The 18,620-nt window shown below is 42.9% G+C and overlaps 1 protein-coding gene across 4 annotated transcripts in view; it reads right to left on the bottom strand.

The window, feature by feature from the left end:
- Positions 1-18,620, bottom strand: part of RAPH1 (Ras association (RalGDS/AF-6) and pleckstrin homology domains 1) — a 281,232-nt gene that overhangs the window by 201,646 nt on the left and 60,966 nt on the right. For 3 of the 4 annotated variants that reach the window (XM_068245017.1, XM_068245011.1, XM_068245015.1), the window contains exon 2: positions 1,556-1,643. The exons of the other annotated variant lie outside the window; for it this stretch is intronic. The gene's annotated coding sequence lies outside the window, so the exon portion shown is untranslated. The remainder of the gene's footprint in view (positions 1-1,555; positions 1,644-18,620) is intronic. 4 annotated transcript variants of the gene reach the window in all.

The raw sequence follows: 18,620 nt of genomic DNA, 5'->3' as shown, positions 1-18,620 counted from the left end.
TTATGTCATTTTGCCACGAGCTCCCACTTGCATCCCTGCATATTTAAACAGGCACTCAAGGGGTTACACTACCGAAGGGTGCCTAGAGAAGAAGGGTGCCTAGGAAAGAAGGGTGCCTGGAAAATGACTTTAATTCTTTTCTCTCCCCTGGCTGCCTGGGGGGGGGGGGGGGGGTCTGCTCCACCGGAGAAGCCTGGCCAACCTATCAGCAGCACTTGCAGGGGACAGGGGAGGTTTCTATGGTCCTGTCACACACGGAGAAGGCATTCCAAGCTCCTTATCGACAGTGGAGAGCTGGAGATAAACACCGCACATGTTTTCGAATGCTGTGAGCTTGATGAATTAACATTTGCTGACATTTTACTGACATGTGTTGAGGTAATCACTTAACAAGTCGGTAATTTATCTCTCTGCACAGGAATGTCTGCTTCTCATGCGGTAACTGCTTTGATGAATTAACATTTTACTAAGTGCTCCGTAAAGTAAGCTGTTTTCATCATTACCGAATGCGGTAATGCTTGATGAATTGAAGCCTTTGTCTGTTCCTCTCCCCATACTCCCCCCCTCCCCCCCAACTGTTTTTGGGCTCTGGTATCTTTAACAGGGAAGAGCACAGAAATGTAACTTCAAAGTCACATGAGCAGATCGAAAGCCAGATTTGGCTAAACACTAAGATATGCCATGAGCAGAGGAAACAAACTCCACACAAGACACATTCTCTTGCGGCGCTTAATGAGCAGGTGTGTTCAATACACACCATCTGAATGAATACTTTTAAGTGGATGCTGATTATATGTTTTGTGAAGGCCTAGCAGATAACATGGTGGTTAATGGTATTCGGCATGGATAGCAAAAGTTAGGCCAGGCTAGTAGAGACCTCACACCACAGCTCCTCACATTTTTGATCTCTCAATTAAGGGGCCCATACACTCAGCCGATTTTCTGGCCAATCGATCCAAATCGATCGATCGCAAATCGTTTGCCCAATCGACCGATCGACGGCCGATTTCGATCGATTTCCATCGAACTGGCAGGGTGGAAAATCTAGATCGATCTGTTGAGATTGCTTATCATTTTGCATTGGCCCTAATGGAAATCTGATGGCAAAAAAATGCCATCAGATCGTTTTTCAATAGATTTCAAACTGAAATCTATTGGAGTTCTATTCTTGTAAAAAATGTTCCTTTTAAACATCAGATAGATAAGAATTCCATCTGATGATCTATCTGCTGCTAATCTGACGAGTGTATGGGTACCTTAACATTATGCGATTCTACAGTGAACAAACATACATCCTATCTGCAAAATAATTAGTAACATTTTATCATAAGTAAATAATGCACTCAAACCATTTCTAATCCAAAAAGATTACTATGATTATATGTAAATGATGCATTCAAAACATTTCCACTCAAAAGACAATACCGTATATTTTTCCATACACATCTCCAGCAACAACGTGTCCTCCAACCACACAGCACATACCGGTGGTACATAAAAACAAAATCAATTACTGCTTCTGGGTTTTCATTACAGGTTCAAATGCTAATGCTACCTTTGACAAGGATTTCAGCACGCTCACAGATGTCCTTTCATGGAGAAATAAAAAATAGTCCTTTGTTTTAGTACTTTGGGATCAAGGCCTACAGAGTAAAAAAAAACAAAAACAAAAAAAACAGACAATGAGACATACAGCAAAGTTACTTCAGGAGTCAGGACATTGACAGTATTTATTCAACCACTTCCCCACCACGGGTTATTTCCCCTTAAGGTGCGTACACACGCACTACTTCCGGCAACGACGGGTCCGTCAGACCCTCCCACCGGGCGGACGTTCAGCCGACAGTAGCGTGGGAGGATCTGCTGGACTCGTCGTTCGCGGAAGTAGTGCGTGTGTACGCACCTTTAGAAACCAGAGCAATTTGCATATTGCACACTCCTCCCATTCATTCGCATGTGGGTTGGTTTTGGGCGCGTTGGTGCGTGCCTATGCTCCTGGTGCTGAACTCCACAGGGATGTAGATACATTATGCAGTGGTTGGGAGCTGGTTAAGATGTACAAATAAATATATATATATATAAAAAAAAACACAAACCCCAAAAGCTCTGCAATTACATTTTTTTTTTAATTATCTGATTAGGTAACCCTGTACTTATTTAGTATTTGTCAGTGACAACTTCAAAGCTAGGGATGTTTTAAAGGACAGGTGTAACAAGAGGGTTATGGAGGCTGCCATATTTACTGTATTTCCTAAGAGTTGCCTGGCAGCCCTGCTGGCCCATTTGTCTGCAGCAGTGTCTGAATCACAAGAGAAACAAGCAAGCAGATAATCTTGTCAGATCAGACAATAATGTTAGAAACATTTAATGTGCTGTATGCTTTTTCAGGGTCCGTGGCTAAAAATATTCAAAGGCAGAGGATCAGTAGGATAGCCAGGTAACTGGTATTGTTTAAAAAGAAATAAATATTGCAGCCTCCATATCCCTCTCATTACATTTGTCCTTTAAAGTGGGCCCTACAAAGCTGGAGTACATGTTGGAAGCCAAAAAGAAGCTGGACCATAATATAGGAGCATTGGAAAGCAGTGACACAGTATGGTGGACACTAAAAGCCTGGAATATTCATTGACGTCATGCATATCTATGCATTGTTGTACATTTCTTTCAATGTTTATAGCATGAAAGAGGCCTAAGCATGTGTCTAAGAAGTACAGCTGCCTATTCAGCATGTGCATATCTTAATTTGCAGGGTTGATTTTGAACCAGAAGTGCAGTGAGCAGTTGCTTTTCTCCGATCAGTGACATCTGTGCTCAGCTGTCCATTTTATGTAACTGGAAAAAAGTCAGCTGACTGTGGCTACCTTCATTATGAGTGCTGATTAATAACTTGAGGCAGGAAGTCTGCATTGTGTTCCATTCTCCAGAAGTAAGAAGTACTATGGATTTTACCACAGAAAGAATTCATACTGTAGACTGCTTCTCTCTCTCTGAGTGATATATATATATATATATATATATATATATATATATATAAATATATATATATATATATATATATATATATATATATACATACACACATATATACACATATATACACACACTACCGATGGGTGTGTCGTTCTGGGGGATTTGGGGGTAGGATGGTGATTTTATAAATAAAAAACCAAAGTGCAAAGCCCCAAGCTATATATCACATCTTGCTGTGGCGGCTGTGACAATCAGCAGAGCCTTCAAAGCAGAAGAATAAAAAGCTCTTCTGGCTAATATTTGAAGCTTCAATTTCCTGTCTCTTTCCTCACAGGAATTCTGTTACCCACCTGCCATGACTCAGGGACTTAAGCTACGTACACACATGCGAAAATGATCGTTCGTTGTCAATGACGAACGAACTTTTTATTAACGAAAGAACGACCTAAGTAAAGTTCGTTTTAAAAGGTGTGTAACGATCACATCGTTAGAACGAACGTTACATCACGTAAAAGCACCTATTGCGCCTGCGCATAAAAATTAAGAGTTCCATGGAGAAATAGTGAAATGCGCATGTCAAGCCTAGTACGAACGACCATTTCCAACGATGTACTACTTTTGCAAACGATCGTCGTTGGGAAAAATCCGCCAAGCTAGATCGTTCGTTTTTAACGATCTAGCTCGTCCGTCAGACCTAATGGTCGTTGGCTGCTTTTTTTTAAACGATCGTCGTTTGAAAAGATCGGGGAACGATCGTTTCAAACGACTATAGTCGCATGTGTGTACGCACCTTTAGGTACAGTTTCAACAGTGGATCTAAACTTCAGATTTTAAGTCAACTTTAACTATTAAACTGCTAAATGCAGTAGAATTGTTTTAGACAAACTACACGATTCCCTTCTCCAGTCTGAATATGAAGGGCAAGAAATAACATAAATCCCTTTATAACAAGAGCAGCTGTGAACAGCACTTGTTATGGGAAGGCACATAATTGTGCATGTTACAGGCAGGGTTCCTCTAAGGCACTTTTTATGCTGTGAGTATAAAACGTTTCATTTCATCAGTCTCAGGTACCCTTTAATTCGTAGTCAGCAAACCAAATTTTAACAACATATCAAATTATTTGATATCATGAGCAAAGGGAGGGCATACAGTTGCATAAACCAGCATCAACGCAGAATTATTTCCATCTCATTGGCCATCCCTATTAGTGACACGGCTACACAGCAGGCTTTATTCTTACAGCATAGATGTTATTTAGTATACCGTATATATATAAAAGATTCCTGTGTACACATCATATATACTGTACAGTCACAATCAGATATGTATATCTGACTTCAAAAATACGGTAACTGCTTTATTGAAGCAGCACAAGTAACTATTTTTTGATTGGTTTATTTCATTTTTGTGGACTAAGCACAGCTATTACTGTATATATAAATTATTTATGATGACTATTACCTGAGAAATAGAACATTTTATCATATTTTCTATTTTAATCACAGTTTAAATTCATTAGGAGTCGGAGCATTTTCTCCCAACTCCGACTCCAGGTACCCAAAAATTGCCCCAACTCCGACTCCACAGCCCTGGTTTAACGTATAGTTAGCACTGTTTACTGTAAAGCTATAATGGATGTAAAGAAAGTAAGTGTGTTTTTCCCATTTTTTCCCCTTTAGTCATTACCTAATTTCCTATGCATTTTAAACAAAAATATCGCTCACTAAAAGCCTAATTTGTCCTGAAAAAAATAATGCATGGATCATTTCGGTGTGATAAGTAGTAATAAAGTAATTGGCGAATGGATGGGAGCAGCGCTGATGTGTGAAAATTGCTCGCATCCTGAAGTTGTTAAAGTAAGAAAAGTAATATTGAAAAGTACAATAAATAAATAAATGAATGAAGTTAATCAGGAACAACTTACTTTGAGGGATTGCTTTGCTTGTAAATGTGCTGAAAGGTTATTTTTTATCAATTAGGTCATAAATAAGACATTTATGAGAAGTTTTGTGAATACAGCCCAATGTTCGCACAGGGAGAGATGATGGCTTAACTTGTAATTGGGGAGGGGTGGAGAAACAAATATGGCTGTGTTTGATTGCTATAGGGGATATTACAGTATATCTGCACTTGTAATAAGGAAAGCATAATGGTAGAACTGGTTGGAGAGGGGCATAACTGAAGCATCAAATAACTTTTTTGACATACGCAAGTTATGTAAAAGTTGAAACTGCCAGAAAGCAATCACTCACATAACCCCTACCAACATGAAGTAATGACTTCACTTTAAAATATCTAAACGTCTAGCTAAACACTATGCTAGAATAAAAGTACATAATAAGTTTGCTATACTGTATTTCCTGGTCTCTGCCATTTTATCTATGAAGATAAAGACACAGGAAGTGCTGAGATTTACTTTAAATAATGTGCTTTCACGCAAGGTCCCTAGGGATCCCTGCACATGCTCTGGTTTCCAGGCATACTAGATTAGAGAATTTCCTATTCTGATGGGTACATGAAATATAGCTATGACAGCTAAGATGACTTCATTGAAAACCAAGGGAGACAAAGGAGCTAAAATTAGTATTATAAAACATTTTTTATAACTTGTCCACCCTTGCCATGTCATTATGCACATGCATCTGCAAATTTCATACTCTTGTTCATTATAATGAGAGACTCTATGGTTCAAATATAGTAGAGGACTGGAACACAACAGGAACTGAAACCAAAGTAACTAAAATAACTTGAGAAGACGGTTCAGCTAAGACAAGTGGGTGGTAAACGTAATACTGACATTTCATTTGTAGATGTACTACAACTAAATTCATCAATATACTAAACTCACATAACAGAAGTCTCCGATAGCTTAGATCTTTATTTTCACTGCGTGCCACTTATCAGGATCACGAAGCCCAAGTGACTTGCTAATCGCAAGGTCACTTGCTATATTAGGTAAATCGAATTGCTCTCTTTCCACTGCTTGCATTACAATGTGATGCAATTCTAGGTGGATTGCAGGGCACGATCTGCACATTTATTGTGTTATTGCTATTGAGTGCAATTGAATGGTAGTTTGCAAGCACACCTAAAATCAAAGAGCAAGTACAGAGGGAGAATGATTGTGTTCTTCCCTTTGCACTTGCGATTGGCAGCATTACAGGGCCCTATAAATCATAGATGTCTAGGAAAGCACAGTGGAATACATTGCAGTACAATTCCTGCGTACACTACAGTTGTCATGGGACGCCTGTCCCAATGCTAGATTTTCAAACAATATATACTGAGACTGTAGAAGGTACATAAGACTATGACTACCGTAGAAACATCACAGCTCTGTTCACACCAGGTCCACTGCCAAACCACTTCCCAAGTAACAATATGATTTGTACATCACAAATTGTGGAGGCAGGTAAAGCAATTGGAGCATGAATAGTGGTGGATGCTAGTAAGAATACAATTCGTGCATAGTAACTGGTGAGGCAGGTAACAATATGCGAAATGCATCAGTGTTGGAGGATGCAGGAAATAGGACCAGTACTTCACTAATTTTGAAAAGTGACTATATTGTGTGCAGTGCCCCACAACTAATGGCTGTCCATATGCAAAATAACATAGATGCCAATGATTACATTGCTGTTTGTCTTATTTAAAGGTCACTGTAGGCATGCAAACATGTGTCTAAAGCATACCGTAATTCCCAAGGCAAGTCTTATTCAACATTGTACTAAAATGACTTAGTTGACTAAAGAGAGGAGGAAGTAAAAGTGAAGAGGTGTTCCCTATGCCATATATCTCAAAGGAACAAGGTTTCCAACAAGCAGATCGAGGTGACCCAAACTACTAAAAATGTATAGGGGATAAAATGATTCTGGATTCTGAAAAAAAGACCGAAAAGCCCTACTACTAACAAGCAATGCTTGGTGAAATTTGCCTTCTTAAAACAGAAGGAAACGTCCAATAATTCAGCTATAAGTGAACATTTGTGGTTACCCAAAAGGCACATTTCTCTAAGCATTGCTTATTAGTAGGAGGGCTTTTTGATCTCTTATACATTCCTAGTGGTTTGGGTTCACCCAGAGCTGCTGGTTACTCTGTTGTACTGGTCCAAGCCCTATCCCATACAGCCATATCAATCCCTGCCCTGTACTGATGAGGACCAAAAGTCAGAAACAGGCTGTCTACATGTGGGATTGATATGGCTGTGTAGTATTTAAAGCTATGGCTTGCTATACACCAGCAGTTCTGGATGTTTGCCTGGCTTACAACATCTTCAATTAACCTTTTTTACTCAGGAAACTGTTTGCATAACTGTCTGAAAATGCATTGAGGATTGTATGTCTGTGACTATTTAGATGCAGTAAGAGTAGATATACACAACAAGCATGTGTATGTACAGTTCAAAACATTAATAACCAGGCTGTTTTACTTGTTTTATTATGCAGACTGAAACCGTTAATTGTCAGGTATTCAAGAGACAGCTTCTGTCTCGTCGGTACCTTGTCGGAAATATAGTAAACATCACTGATAAGCAAAATACAGCCATTAAAAAGATTTCCTGGCAGAATACAACTTGAAGGGGGGGGGGGGGGAGATACCAAAAAGGTGAATAGTTCATGCATTTTAACTCTGGGACACTTATAAATGTTTTCTGAATCGGATTCTTAACCTCCCTGGCGGTATGAGGATTTCCAAATTTATTGTCCAAAAGCAGTGCAATTTTCCCTCAAGCTTTTGGACCCTAAAAACATACTGCTAGATAGATAGATCTCTGCACATTCCACACCTCCGATGGATCCAATTAGGGATTATAACTCTGTGCTGCAGCTTTCCGTCCCGAGCCTGACTCGGGGTTGCCGCTAAGGAGGTTAATAGACTGCCATTGATTAGAGACAATCAAACAGTCAATCTACTTTGTAAATATTTAAAGATAAAATAAAACCATGGTATAGGTATTAAAAAAAAATAAAAAATAAAATAAAGGGGGGGAATAAATACAATTGTTCATCTCATCAGTTTATTTTCACCTCTGGTTTACTTTAACAGCAGCCATACACAATAACATTTCTTGTCAAATTATTTGATTAGTCCAAACATCACTTACAAGAACTCAAACCCGCACAGAGCCCTTGTGAATAGACATGCCTAAAAACACAAACTTGTAGAGTTGATCATAGAGTGGATAGTGGGTAGGAAAGTGGCTAGCTTTCAGGTACCTAGCTGCTATAAGGACTCTGACCAGGCATTTCTGTCAGTGCGTGACAAACAGAGCACATGAAAGCACGAGTAGTGGTAATTACAGCTTGAAGAGAGTCCACAGTATCCTGAACAATATTCTTGTACAGTGACTGATTACTCCTTTCCACCACACAGAAGGAAACAATCCATGTCCTGTGCATGTGGCATTGCTCAGCTCCCTGTAATGGGCATGTCTCTCAGCTGTCTCCTCTTGATGTGTGATCTGCACGGTATGCATATCATCAGAATTTGGTCTTAAATATGATCAAAGCATTAAAGAGAATCAATGGGAATTACGGAAGAGTTAATTATTCACAGGTTCTAGTTTGCTTATATTTTTAGAAGCAGATTTCTCAGAGTATCACTTCATTCTGTTGGTGAGTGGGAGTGGTGCTAGTCAGGCAAGATACATCCCCTGACTGTACAGTGACTAACCAGGAGTGTGGGGGCAGGGAGACACAGGAAGCACATAATTACTCCTTGGTTAAACACAACAATTATGTCATATTGCAACAGCTGTACAACCACTGGAAGTCCTCCCTCTTATCTTATTTGTTGTACAATAAGAGAAACGGAAACAATTCCTTCCAAACCTTGCTTCCCAGTTCCCTGAAAATTAGAGCACTGGCACAGATAACATCCCTATGGAGTATGCTGCGTATTTCCTAGACCGATATTATTCATTTATACAGCAGGTCACTGAGCGATTCAGTAGCTGAGGCGACAGCAGTTTTATATACAATATCACACATTAAAATGGCTTTCCAAAAGAAAATGAAGCTAAACAGAATCTGTTTGGATCAAAATAAGATTGAAACAGTATAGCCCTGCTGGCCTACATACATAGTAGAGACTTTGTAGATGGCCAAAATACAAGACTAAGCACAGACAGGTTACACTAGTGGATCTCAAGGTGTTGTAACCTGTAATATAATGTTCTGTTAGTGTAAAAGTAATATTGAATAATATGGAAAAGTGTAAGAAAATAAGATATTTTATCTTATTGAGTGGTTGAGTTAATTTGCTTACAAGGCTCAAAGTTGCAGAATGATAACTGTCACCTGAAATGAGTGATGGTGACATTGGATGACCGTTTTAGGAATAATTGCCACATAGGTACGCGGTTTACATTTTGTTAAATAAAACATTTCCATTGGAAACAACCCCATATACGTGTGCAGTTGGCACAGTGGCAGCTGCTAATCAGTGCCTGCTCCAGTGGTTGCTGATAACCTACTAGAGAGCAAAGGGGGAAGCAGAGCGGCACCACAGTGGTAGCCCGTGGGCCACATGGAATAAAAAGATGTAGAGAGCTTTGGGGGCCACCAGAATAGGTTCTGTGGCCAAATTTGCCCCCCCCCCCCTCCCCGGGCCAGACTTTGGTAATGCTTGATTTGCACTACATGTTAGTGAATATGTAGCACTAAAAACTCCAGTAATTCTCTTTAATAGTGGACAGCACTGCATGATTAAAGAAATCACCATCATGAAACCACTCTAATTAGATTATTGCATCTGCTTAAAGAGAATCTGTATTGTTAAAATCGCACAAAAGTAAACATACCAGTGCGTTAGGGGACATCTCCTATTACCCTCTGTCACAATTTCTCCGCTCCCCGCCGCATTAAAAGTGGTTAAAAACAGTTTTAAAAAGTTTGTTTATAAACAAACAAAATGGCCACCAAAACAGGAAGTAGGTTGATGTACAGTATGTCCACACATAGAAAATACATTCATACACAAGCAGGCTGTATACACCCTTCCTTTTGAATCTCAAGAGATCATTTGCGCGTTTCTTTCCCCCTGCAGCTATCTTCCACTGAAGTGTCAGGCTGTTTCTTCCTGCAGAGTGCAGATAGCTCTGCCTGTATGTAATTCCTCAGTATGTGAAAGCCCAGCCAGCTCAGAGGAGGATTTGTCCAGCTTGTAAAAGATAAGAGAGAAGAGAGAAGCTGTCCTAATCTAAATAATACACAGGCAGTGTGCAGAGAGGGGCCTGGAGGGGGGAGATGCATTACAGAACCACAACACTGAAGAACTTGGCAGCCTTCCAGACACAGGCTGACAAGTCTGACAAGAGAGAGATAAGTTGATTTATTACAGAGATGGTGATAGTAGAACGTGCTGCAGTAAGCCAGAACACATTAGAATAGCTTTTGGAACTTGTAGGATGATAAAAAACAGGATGCAATTTTTGTTACGGAGTCTCTTTAAGGGGCCCATACACCTAACGATTTTCCCGCCGATATACAGCCGATTAGATCACTGTGATCGAATCGACTGTGAAATTGTTGCGCAAAGGCTGACCGAAAAGAACTTTTTCCGCCCGACATCGATTGTTCCCGTTGATCTGTCCGTGCAGAAGATTTCGCTCAATCGCCGGCGGGTTGGGAGTGCGTTGATAGCGGCGTTCGAATGCCAGACGCATTACAGCAGCAATACATTACCTGATCCGGCCGGCGCGAGTCCCCGCTGTCACAGCTGCTTCTTCTTCACGCTGGGCTCCGAGTCCGGCAGGCTTCACTTCTTCCTGTCCGGACAGCGCCCTCTACTGTTTAAACTTCCCCCGGCAGGAAGTTCAGTGAAGCTGCAGCCCTGGAGCCCGGAGCGGAGAAGAGACAGCGGAGACCGGGGAACTTGCACCGGGCGGATCAGGTAATGCACGCGGGGGGCGGCGGCAGCTTCACAGATCGTGATCAGTTTCATGCTGAAATCGATTCACAATCTGTTTGCAGTAAAGGCAGCCATACAATCCCCCTCTGATCAGATTCGATCAGAGAGGGATCTATCTGTTGGTCGATCTGTTGGCAAATCGACCAGTGTATGGCCACCTTTAAGGTGCCCATACACTCGTCAGATTAGCAGCAGATAGATCATCAGATGGATTTCTTATGTATCTGATGTGTTTTTAGAACATTTTTTACTAGGATAGAATTCCAATAGATTTCAGTTTGAAATCTATTGAAATTCGATCTGATGGCATTTTTTTGCCATCAGATTTCGATTAGGGCCAATGCAAAATGATAAGCAATCTCATCAGATCGACCTAGATTTTCCACCCTGCCAGTTCGATGGAAATCCATCGAAATCGATTGAAATCGGCCGTCGATCGGTCGATTGGCCAACCGATTTGCAATCGATCAATCGATCGCTCGGGCCAGAAAATCGGCTGAGTGTATGGGCCCCTTTACAGTAAAGGTGGCCATACAAAGTATCCAGTGACAGAGTATTCTGCTTCAACAGAGGAGCTGGCTTGTCAGATTAAGCATGGCACTATCAGCTGTAATGGCATCATGTAGATCAATCCAACAGCTAAACATACCACAATCAACGCAAACATTTCAGCTAATGACATAACCATCCTTCCTATCTGCCACATGCCACTAACCATGAACCTTTTCATCCGATGGTGTTGCCAGACAAGACTCCTACAGACAATTATTGCACAACAGCTACAACAAACATTTTTTTACATGCTTGAGGCTCCCTGCACACTGCAAATCCGTTTTGCGATTCCGATTCTGTTTCAGATTCCAATTTTCAATTCCAATTTTCCCTGAATGCAATCAACAGAAAAACGGAGAAAAAAAATGCAGCATGCAGTAACGATTAAAAATTGGAATCAGAATCGGATGTAAAAAAAAACGATAAAAAAAATTGGAATCGGAAATGCTAGCAATGTGCAGGGAGCCTTAAGGCTGCTTACACACCAAGACGTTACAGGTGCACGTTAGTGCGCCTGTAACGCTCCCCCAACGCACAGCAATGTAACACAAGTGGGCTGTTCACACAGCCCACGTTGCGTTACATGTAACGCTGCACGTTCTGCGCAAAGTGCAGCATGCTACGGCGTTGGAGCGGCTATAGCCGCGTTAGACTGTTTGCACATGCGCAGTGGGGGGCGGAGAGGAGGCGGGGAGAGCCAGCTACAGTAGCCGCGCACATGGCTACTTAATATTCACTGCACTGGCGGACGCTGATTGGCCGGCGGGACCACGTGATGCGGAGTGTCTCGCTCCGCATCACGTGGTCCCGCTGGCCAATCAGCGCCACTCTGGGAGACGTTATAGGAATCGAGCCGCCTAACGCGGCTCACTCTACCGTCGGCTCTTGCAGCACCATACATTGTGTTAGGTGCACGTTATGCGACCTTAACGTGGCACCTAATGCAACGTCTTGGTGTGCAAGAAGCCTAAAACTGATAAACAATGGGTAGAACACAGGCATGTCAACAGGCAAATGTTCACTTTGCACAAGACAAATTTTATTGTAAAGGGTCAACTAAAAACATTCCCCAATAAACTTGTATGAGGCCTCTTGTACACTACATACGATTCCGATTTTTTTATATGATCCGATTTTTTTATTCCGATTTAAAAAAGTACTGCATGCGGCTACTGCTCTTTTTAAAATCTGAATCAAAATTCGGATTGTATAAAAATAAAATGGAATCACATGAAGTGTGCAAGAGGCCTGACTTATAATAAAGAGTCATCAGCAACATTGTAGAATTGCTGTACTCAATCTAGTCTTGGCACCCGTGAAAAGAACAACAATGAAAATGGCATGTCTATGTGCTGCTTTAGTGGAAGGAACTGTGGCAGATAAGGGAAGAGTCATACTACATTTGTATCCAAGACAGCCAGGAGCCTCTAGCTGTGAAAGTGTACAACTGCGCCACCATGAATTAAAACATAATGCTGTGTACCCACCAGGCGATATTTGTGGCAATGTTACCAGACGTTGGGCAACATCTTTTAGCATAAGCATGTTAAACGATGTTGCCCCCCACGGTGATCGTACATCGTTAAGCGGCTGACATGGCGGTTCGGATCGGGTAGATCCGACAACTCCTACGCAAAGTACCGCGATCGCTGTAACTCTTATTCAATCCGCCGGCAGGAAGATAGATCGTGGATTACTTGTAGTGGGACTGTCGCTTTTTACATCTTCCTGCCTCGTTCGGCGAGTATATAGCTTTAGTGAAGTCACAAAGCAAGTTGAAGCTACAAAATATCTAAAGGGGGTAATGCCCATCTTAATATCATCATAATCGGCTGCTAAATTTACATATAACTGGAAGTTGTGTTTGATCATACAGCTATTCAGAACAACTAAGAAAGGCAAATGACACACATGCAAAAACTGTCCCTGTGATAGAGGTGGTAAAAAAAAATAACCCATCTGCTAAAAATCATGATCCCGCTTCTTCTATTTTATACCGAGAGCTTTTTCAGTGCAATTTCTCTGTAATCAGTAGTCTTAAAAGCATGATTACATTTGGGTTTTCTTGACAGTTAAAAAATGGTGGGAAAAAAATCATGGCATATGCCGCATAAGCAGAAAAATCAAATAGCATTGGTGGAACGGGGGCACCGGAATCACCATTATAATCACAGCACCCTTATGATCAGAGAGCTGTAACCTAAATGAGCCAACTAGTTTTTATTGTACAACCTTAGTTGTGCAATCTCATATACAAGTGGAAAGATTTTACAATCAGGAATGTATCACTGATGGACACGTTAAAGGACACCTGAAGTGATATGGAGGCTGCAGTATTTATTTTCTTTTAAACAATGCAAATTGCCTGGTTGCCCTGATGATCCTCTGCCTCTAATACTTAGCTGTAGTAAGTTTGGGTTAGGTTTATTGGTAATAGAAGGACCCAAATAGTGAGCAATTTTTCTATCTCAATCCTATTGCACTTTTATATAAAGCGATCATGGTCGGCCCTCTACTCTATGATAAATTGGGTGCTACCGGTGAATATACCCAAAGATCCTAAAGTCTTTTTAATAGGCCTTAAGCTCACAGAACTGAAAAATGCACACCACCTACTTCTACAATTTATACTAGACGTAGCAAGAACCTATAGCCTCCCAATGGCTTACTCGGGACTCTCGTTTTGGCAGTCCTGAGGTCACAAATAGATCACCTGATGGTTTGTGAACAATTAATCGCCCTTAGGCCCCGTTCACACTTGCGGTTCGAGTCCGCAAGTGTCCGGGGGTCCGGGTCCCGCAAAGAGACCGTACGGGTCTCTGCGGTGGCCACAAGTTGCCACCAGTTGCGGATCCGGAATGTATCAGTTCCGGCTGCAATAAAGTAGCCGGAACTAGATACATTGCAGTGCCAGAAAGGCACATCAAGCATGGGGGATACCGGCATGTAGTCCAGGCCCCCCAAGTGGCATAGGACCGGTGCTGGAAGCATCCGGTCCTATTGCCAGTGTGATGAGAAACATCCGTTTCTCATTGCACAGCATGGCCGCATGTTCGGGTCAGGATCCGGCCCGGGTCCGCAGCCGCACCGGGACGGACTGAAAAATGGAGCATGTTGGGAAAAAAGCCGGATCGTCCCGGAGCTGCGTTCCCGGATCGGATCCGGACGGTCGCACGAGTGTGAATGGATACATTAATTAACAATGTATCCATTCACCATCCGCTGTGTACGGAGCGTTCCGGGTCCGGGGAAGCCGGACCTGGAACACTAATGTGAACCGGGACAAAAGGAATAATTTCTCCAATGTTGAAACTCTGGATAGAATATAGGGGAGCACTGAATCTCCAGTCTATATTACAATCATGATGATAGCATATAATGCACGTATAGGTAGACTTATATTGACTCATGTTATGTTATCAATCATGAGAAGGGTAACTGTATTTCTAATCATGTTCAATTCTTTGATAATTAATTGTATTGTTATATTTTATATTTCTATACAACATGCAAATAACCCTATAATAATAATAATGTTTAAAGGGAACCTGAGATGGGGCCACAGCAAAAAAAATATGTATGCCTGGGGCTTCCTCCAGTCCTCTCTGGCCTGATCACTCCCATGCTGTCATCTTCTGACTCCCCGTTCACCCACAATTGGCACCGGAAAGTCCTCCTGTCCAGGGCCAACTGCGCATCAGTGGCCAGCATCGTGCTCCCTCCACGTTCATGTTGCCGGGGAGTGATCTGTGCAGTAAAACTGCAAAGGCACAGAACACTCAGCAACGGGAGCAAGACAAGGGAGTGCGCCAACTGGCCCCAACAGTAGGATTTTCCGGGGCCAGCAGAGGACAGCGTGGGAGCAGTCAGGTATGTACCGTATATTTTTATGCTGTGGCCCCATCTCAGGTACACTTTAATGAGGGTTGACCCAACACACCTTTTGTTGAAAATGCTAATAAACGTATTTTGAAACTAACTGCAATAATTTCTGGTCTTACCGATAATCAAAAGCACAATTCCAACATTTTCAATGAAAATACATTTTCATCACGTTTGAGCTCTTCATTTAGGTCAGAGACAAAAGTGGACATGGTACGCATTAGAAAGCAAAGTTTAGAACACAATTTTCTGCTAATTCAACCAGAAAATTGAATAAAGCATAGGATTGATCATTGTTATTACCTTGTGTATGTGCACCATAAGAGCTGTAAATTACATTTTATGGGAAAAGGTGGAATTGTAATATGACCATAAAGTACAACAGTCCTTGCGAAAAGTAACTTATACATCTGGAAAGGCTTCATTTTATCAAGTACTATTAGATAAAAAAAGGTCCAGATGCTGGAGACCCATCCATGGCATTAGAATAAGTCATCCCAAGCAGATAATAGTAAGAGAAAAAAAAATCTGCATATCACATTGCTAACAGCCATTGAATAATAATTCCAGTATAGTATAGTGCTTTGCTCCTGTCAGACTCAAAGCACTTGCCAGGCAGCCACTAGAGAGCACTCAGTAGGCAGAGGCAGTGTTGGGGAGTTCTTGCCCAAGAACTCCTTACTGAATAGAGATTTGAACCCACATACCAATTTTAGGGGCGGGGTGAGGCGACGCAGCGTCGGGGATGCGATGCAGCGCCGAGTGCACGAACAGCGGCGGGGATACAAATACTCACTTGCGGCAGCCAGCTCCATCCTGAATGATAAACTGGCTTCATTCTACTTCCTGTTCTTGCATCACATTTCCCTGAAACAGCGACCCCTGGGCACTATTACAAGATGATGAACGAACAGGAAGTAGAATGAAGCCAGAATCAGAATCATTTATTTCACCAAGTACAACGTGAGTTGTACCCGGAATTGGTTTTGGCACAACAGGGTCGGTGGTGGTACAGTACAGAAATTGAACAGCATACAGTAGGTACACAGTAGATACATATAGTGCATACATATATACAGCGAATACATACAGTAGGTACAATGCATAATACAGTCATAGTAAAGCATAGGTAAAGAACTCGTAAGGAATGGGCCCAATAGCAGGACCAGGGGACATCCGCTGCCGTCTAAGGCACTCAAAACGCTTCTATAGCGATACTTTGAATCAGATGCCCTTGGACTATCTTGGGGAAGAGAGAGAGAGAACGATAAAGAAAGAGAGTATGTAGAAAAAGTGAGGTGAGTCCCCTGGGGTTGTTAGTGTTAGTGTCCCAAAACAGGCAACAGCAATGAGACCACGGCTGCTGGTCTGGCGTTGTCTTAGTCCCTATGTCGCTGCTTTGTGCCAGTGTACAGCTGCTCAAGGGAGGCTGGCAACCTTTAAGTGCAGTGGAAGGCTGATAGAGGCTGGAGCGAGCTGCCTCCAAAGAGCCGGAGGATAAGGGCAGAGGGGACAGCTGATGGGTGGATGAGCGTGGCTGCCATGATGGATGGATAGATGGATGGGCAGGCAACTGGAGCTGTGGCCCTGGCTGGGATGTACAGGGGCCGGGGGAGAGAGGCCAAGGGGACAATCTGATGGTGATGGAGGAGCTCTGCATTACTAGAAGGGCAGAAAGCAATAGCCATGGCTAAGTGCATGTAGCCTTCCAGAAAGTGCCCCCTTGTCCCTGTTGATCAGGCCGGATTCCTCCAGAGCGGCTGGGCCACTGATGGGGCGACAGACATACCTCCCCTGGTAAATCAGCAGACCAGCCACATCGGCAGTGAGCGGGGCGCCAGCATCCCACTGCTCTCTAAACTCCCCAGCTGGAGCAGCGCGCGGTCCTTGCAGCTACCCGGCATCACTGGCTCTTCTGAACTCCCCGGTGGTGGCCCGTTGATCTTCCCTGCAGCAGCGATGTCAAGCGGGAGTGCTGGGCAGCAGGGACGGGATCCTCCAGAGCAGCTGGGCCCGATGGCAGCAGGGACCGGATTCTCCAAAGCAGCTGGGCCTGACGACACATCTCCAAGCTGCAGGATGTCCCCAGGCAGCAGCGGAGAATCAAGGCAGCGGTGGAGGCGAAAACTTAGACCGGCTGGTGCCGGCAGAAATGATGGCAGACCCGGCACCATGTGGATTATCAGCTGAGCTGGCCACGTGGTGAGCCTCCCATTTACGCAGAGCACGTGGGTCCCGTCCGCCGATGTCCGAATCAGCTGAACCCGATGGCTGGTGCAGAAAAAGACCGGCATGCCCGTGATCCCCACATCTCACCCCGGAGGCAGAGGGGCCCAGAAGTGAGCAAAGGTAAGAGATTACTTGGGCAAAAAGAGAAAAAGCCGGAGCCCTGTGGCCGTGGCGTCCGAGTCCGGCGCCATACAGTGTGAAGCACCTGGCTGCCGGCAAGTGAGTATTTATCCCTGCTGCTGCGTCGCCCCCCCCCCCCCCCCCGACTCTTTGTGCTGCGGCCACCTAATTCTGGCTACACTTATCTCTGGCTACCTATGCTGAAGCCACCTACTACTGTCTACACCTATCCCTGGCTATCTTTGCTGCGAGCACCTACTACTGGCTACACGTATCCCTGGCTACCTTTGCTGCGAGCCCTTAACCAGCACACTATCCAGACACATACTACTGCATTGCTAAGGGCCATTGATTGTTTAATCTAAATTAGCGGTATAATACAGCACTGAATCTGCATAACTGTAATGGAATTTATAGTAAAGGAAAGCACAAGTAGTTGTACGCAAGACTTGTATATGTGAGAGATACTGTACTTTCAACTAAGATTGTAAAGTTAGTGCAGTTTTCAAGCCAGTTCTGTGTTCTAAATTTTGCATACAAGTAGGCAGCATGGATGCAGACAAAGTGACAGATAGATACAGAGCTGCAAGATGCTATAGTAAATACAGTGTACTAGTTTCTTGATTGATATCATCATAATGTGAAGCTGCACACAAGACAAGAAACCATATTGCCTAACCGGTCGGCATATGTGATGTATGCACAGGTTTCTGTGATGGCACACAGGGCCATATAGTCAGTAAAGTGCCCACAGGACCAGGAAATCAAAAAGCATTCATTTAGGTGCCAGCATCAGCAGCTGTTTAATAAACACTAATGTTAATACTGCAACGAGGTGGTGAGTTTGCACCCAATACTAGTCGCTGGGATATAAGTAGCGTAGCAACAGGCTAACTTTTGCCCTGAAATGTCACCTGAGGTATCGGCTCCTAATCCATGCAGGTCAACATTCT

The sequence above is a fragment of the Hyperolius riggenbachi genome, chromosome 7, assembly GCF_040937935.1.
Source record: "Hyperolius riggenbachi isolate aHypRig1 chromosome 7, aHypRig1.pri, whole genome shotgun sequence".
NCBI lineage: Eukaryota > Metazoa > Chordata > Amphibia > Anura > Hyperoliidae > Hyperolius > Hyperolius riggenbachi.
This window is presented reverse-complemented; position numbering and strand designations above follow the sequence as displayed.